This window comes from Sapajus apella, unplaced genomic scaffold (genome assembly GCF_009761245.1).
Source record: "Sapajus apella isolate SASKATOON/1434 unplaced genomic scaffold, GSC_monkey_1.0 scaffold166, whole genome shotgun sequence".
In the NCBI taxonomy this organism is placed as follows: domain Eukaryota; kingdom Metazoa; phylum Chordata; class Mammalia; order Primates; family Cebidae; genus Sapajus; species Sapajus apella.
In genome coordinates this window covers 378927-383147 of record NW_022437106.1, presented here as the reverse complement: position 1 = coordinate 383147, position 4221 = coordinate 378927, and the positions used below count along the sequence as shown (strand labels likewise).

Sequence of the window (4221 nt, the reverse complement as noted above, 5' to 3'; positions counted from 1 at the left end):
TGGCCAGGCTGCTCTTGAACTCCTGACCTCAGGTGATCCACCTACCTTGGTCTCCCAAAGTGCTGGGATTACAGGCGAGAGCCACTGCACCCGGCGTATGATGCTTTTTCTACCGTACCACCTCACCCTTACCCAAATCAAATCAGCCCTTATTGTAGGTACTTTCTGCAAATGAAACACAAAACATCTACCAAACACCCTGCACATGGAAGTGTAACTACACGTCCACATGTGAGAAAGGTCCAAAGAAGTAAATGAACCCTCCATGGACCCTCCTGCCTGACAAATGCTTTGTTTCTGGAGAGAGCTGTGAAGCGGGGACTACAAAAGCTTAGGTGAGGCTGGCATACTGGGAGGTCAAAAGCACAACGGACACTGCAGACTCGGCTGCTAACTGGGAAACAAAACACCCATCTGCTCCATCACACTCGGAAGGGGAACTAAGAACACGGTCACCTGAAAGGAGAGCTTGGGCACAGCAGCGGAAGAGGCTGGCCTCCAGGCAGTGCGCTGCTCCCCGCTACAATGGTGTCATCCTGACTGCAGCAGCAGCAGTCCCCAGGTAATCCCATTCCCGTGGAGTTAGAACCCTGGGCCTGAGCCAGGTAAGGGATGACAGCGTGGTTCAGATCAGAATACCACTTAGCAGCTGCCACTTTCCTCTATAATACCCCCGTCCTTCACACCAGGAATGACATAAGGGAAAACAAAGTCATAGACCATTCAGTGTCCCAGAATGGGAAGACATCAAGAGACGAGATCACTGAGGACATCTTCCATGTAAAATAACATTCCTCCTAATACGTGTTATAACTGGGTATTGCTAGCTCCACATCTTATGCTCCTGCCTCTACCTCCCTGAAAAACAGAAATATTTCTGACTATATTATTCCAGCAATCGAGTTAACTAAGAGGCATTGTCAAGTCCAAAAATATTTTTTCCCTAACTTGAGTTCATACCTTGGGGGCACTTTCCCTTTCTCTACCACTTACAGTCAATAGAAGCTTCAGGTCTAAGGACATGAGAGACTATTTGGCCAAACTCAGTACATTCCTACCTCAAATGCACACAGCAAGGCCAGGGAGAAGAGATAACGTTTGTATTTACAGGTGGAGTCAGGGAAGAACACCAGACACACTCCCTCCAGTGGCCACTGAGACAGAGATGGGACATACCAAACTTAGTGGAGGCAGAGTAACCAGTGAGGAAAAGAGCAGAACATTATACATTTCCCCAAACGTAACAATGTCTCTTAACTCTTTACTGAAATATTTACAATAGGGAGAGCCGGTGGACACAAGTGCCCTCTGAACGATCCTTGAGTGTGATGCAGCAGGGCCAGAAGGGCACCGCCTCGCTCCTGGCAGAAGCAGCCTCCCTGGACCATTTTAGTCCTTGGCTACCCGGTGAGAGCAAGGTGGTGCTACAGATGACAGAACAGAGCACAGGTTTAGAGTGAGAAATTCTGAAATACAGTACTTGCCTTGAGCCCTGATTTCTTAGCTAGGTGACCTCAAATGAGTTACTTAACACCTTAGCTACAAAAAAGTGATAATGGCCCCTGCATGGGACCAAATCCTAGGGTTGTAGTGAGGAAAAACCATCCTCTGCAATACTGCATGTGGACAGTCTAAACTGTATTGCAGTGGATGTGCTATAAACTGTAAACATGCTCTTTTAAGATTCCCATCCACAGGACAAAAGTTCGGCTTCCAGAAGGCAGTCAGCAACCCAGACTGTCCTCTGAGTGACATTTCATGTTTTGAGACAGCTCTAAAATGGCCTTTAAAATTTGCAGTGATGCCATCCTGGGCTTGAGATCAAAACTATTATTTCTTTTTTTTTGAGACGGAGTCTCGCTCTGTTGCCCAGGCTGGAGTGTAGTGAGGCGATCCCAGCTCACTGCAACCTCTGCCTCCCAGGTTCGAGTGATTCTCCTGCCTCAGCCTCCCTAGTAGCTGGGATTACAGGCGTGCGCCACCACGCCCAGCTAATTTCTTGTATTTTTATTAGAGACAGGGTTTCACCATGTTGGCTGGGCTGGCCTCTAACTCCTGACCTCGGGTCATCCACCCGCCTCAGCCTCCCAAAGTGCTGGGATTACAGGCATGAGCCACTGCGCCTGACTGAGATCAAAACTAGTAAGCTGAGCCAGCTTGTTAAAGGGTTTTCCTACTGTAGTGCAACATGCATCCCCCACCATCCAATGACCAAATGACATCATAGACCTGGTGGCCTGGAATAGGAGAGAGCACCCACAAGCTCAACACAGAGACATGGACCTTACTTGAAAAGTTAATTCAACTTGTTCCAGTTTAAACTGCTTCTTCAAGGCACATTCTCCACTCAGGTTCTGCTGCGTAAGCTTACAGCCTAGTAGCAGGTAAGCACTCCGCCTCCCATCGGGACATCATGAAAGAACCCCGTTGTTTAATGGGTATAGAGTTTCAGAAGTGCAAGATGAAAAAAGTTCTGGGGCTCTGTTACACAGCAATGTGAATGCACTTACAGCTGGACGCTTAAAAATGGTTCAGATGGTTTCAAAATAAAAAACAAAAAAGGAACACAGACCTTGCGGGCAGAAGCAGGGATGGAGAATTTGAGCCCTGCCAACATTTCAGGCAAGTGATTTAACCTGTCTCCCTTGATGCAAAAATGGGAACAGAAATGCTCACTACCCTGATATAGTAAGGATGATGAATAACGGAGGCCTTGCCGCTTCCTAGGATGACAGCACAGAATTGTGAAAGTTCCAACTGATTTTAACTGAAAAAGCCATAGGCCTTTTTATAAACCTAACTTGCCTGAATACATACAAGAACAGCTAATGTATATTGACCGTATATTACATGATGGGAATTTTACACTTATTCCCTCAATCCTCACAACAATCCCATGAGGTCAGTAATACTATCCCATATTTACAGGATGAAGAAACTGAGTGAGGTGGCAGTCAAGTAACTGACCCAAGGTCACTCTGTCAGTAAATCACGTGGCCACGATTTGAACCCCAAGCTCATGCTGGTGGGGAGAACTAACCTACAGGGGTCCTAAGTACTTGCTGCCCACCTTGTTCCCATCTCCACTCCATTAACCCCCAGATCATATGCTTCTGGGGGACATGTGGACTCATTCACTGCTGCATCCTCAGGGTGTGCAGTGTTTGATGCACAGCATCTGTTGTGGGAATGAACTATTAACCTTATGGCATTCTGTTTCTTGTTTTTTTTTTGAGGGGGTGGTGATAGCAGCATGTAGCCCAGCTCACAGCCAAAATGTATTAGGAATACACAGATTTCAAGGAACGCCCTAATTCCCTCCCAGATCCACTAGCCAACCCTCCCTGTGCAGACAGACTCCCATGGGCATCACCCCACCCCCTGGCCCTGTACTGCTAAAGGCAGGGCTGCCAATCCTAAGTGGCTGAGAAGAACCAAAAGCTATTATGTAAGGCTCCTCCTCCTGCTTTCCCTCCCCCAGTTAAAAGCAGCACCCTCCACCCAGCTGGCAGGCCTTACACCCAGTTACCCTTCATCTTTCTCTCTCCTCCTCCTGCCTCAGCCAACTGATCACCAAGTCCCACTGCTGCACACACTGTGTTTCTATGTGGCCACCCCCATCTCCTCGGTCCCTCAATCTCATCTGGCTACATCCACTGCTTCTAGTATCTTTCATCAATTTATTCTTCACACTGCCACTGGTATGCTCCTTCTAAGATACAAATGTGGCCATGTCATTGCCCTGCTTACAGAGCTGTGATGGATACCCCATAATCAGGTATCCATTACAATCTCAACTGGGAGTCAGTGTCCTTCCAGACCTGGCCCACCCTCAACTCTTGAGTAGGTGCCTTACAGGGGTGCCATTCTGGCCATATCAGACTGAAGTTTGGAAACTACAAAGTGCAGTTTCTGGACAGGCACAGTTTTTTGCATCTATAATCCCAAGGCTTTGGGAGGCAAGGGTGGGAAGATCGCCTGAGGCTAGGAGTATGAAAGGAGCCTGGGCAACATATCGAGACCCTGTCTCTACAAAAATAAAAATAAAAAATTAGCTGGGTACATTGGTATATGTCTGGAGCCCTAGCTGCTCAGGAGGCTGAGGAGGGAGGAATGCTTGAGGCCAGGCATTCAAGGTTCCAGAGAGCTATGATCATACTACTGCACTCCAGCTTGGGTGAGAGTGAGACCTTGTCTCTTAAAAAAAAAAAAAAAAAAAAA

General features: G+C 47.5%; 1 protein-coding gene across 2 annotated transcripts in view; it reads right to left on the bottom strand.

Annotated features, from left to right (window-relative positions):
* Nucleotides 1–4221, bottom strand: part of MIEF1 (mitochondrial elongation factor 1) — a 15784-nt gene that overhangs the window by 7821 nt on the left and 3742 nt on the right. The window contains exon 3 of one of the 2 annotated variants that reach the window (XM_032267127.1): nucleotides 457–848. The exons of the other annotated variant lie outside the window; for it this stretch is intronic. The gene's annotated coding sequence lies outside the window, so the exon portion shown is untranslated. The remainder of the gene's footprint in view (nucleotides 1–456; nucleotides 849–4221) is intronic. 2 annotated transcript variants of the gene reach the window in all.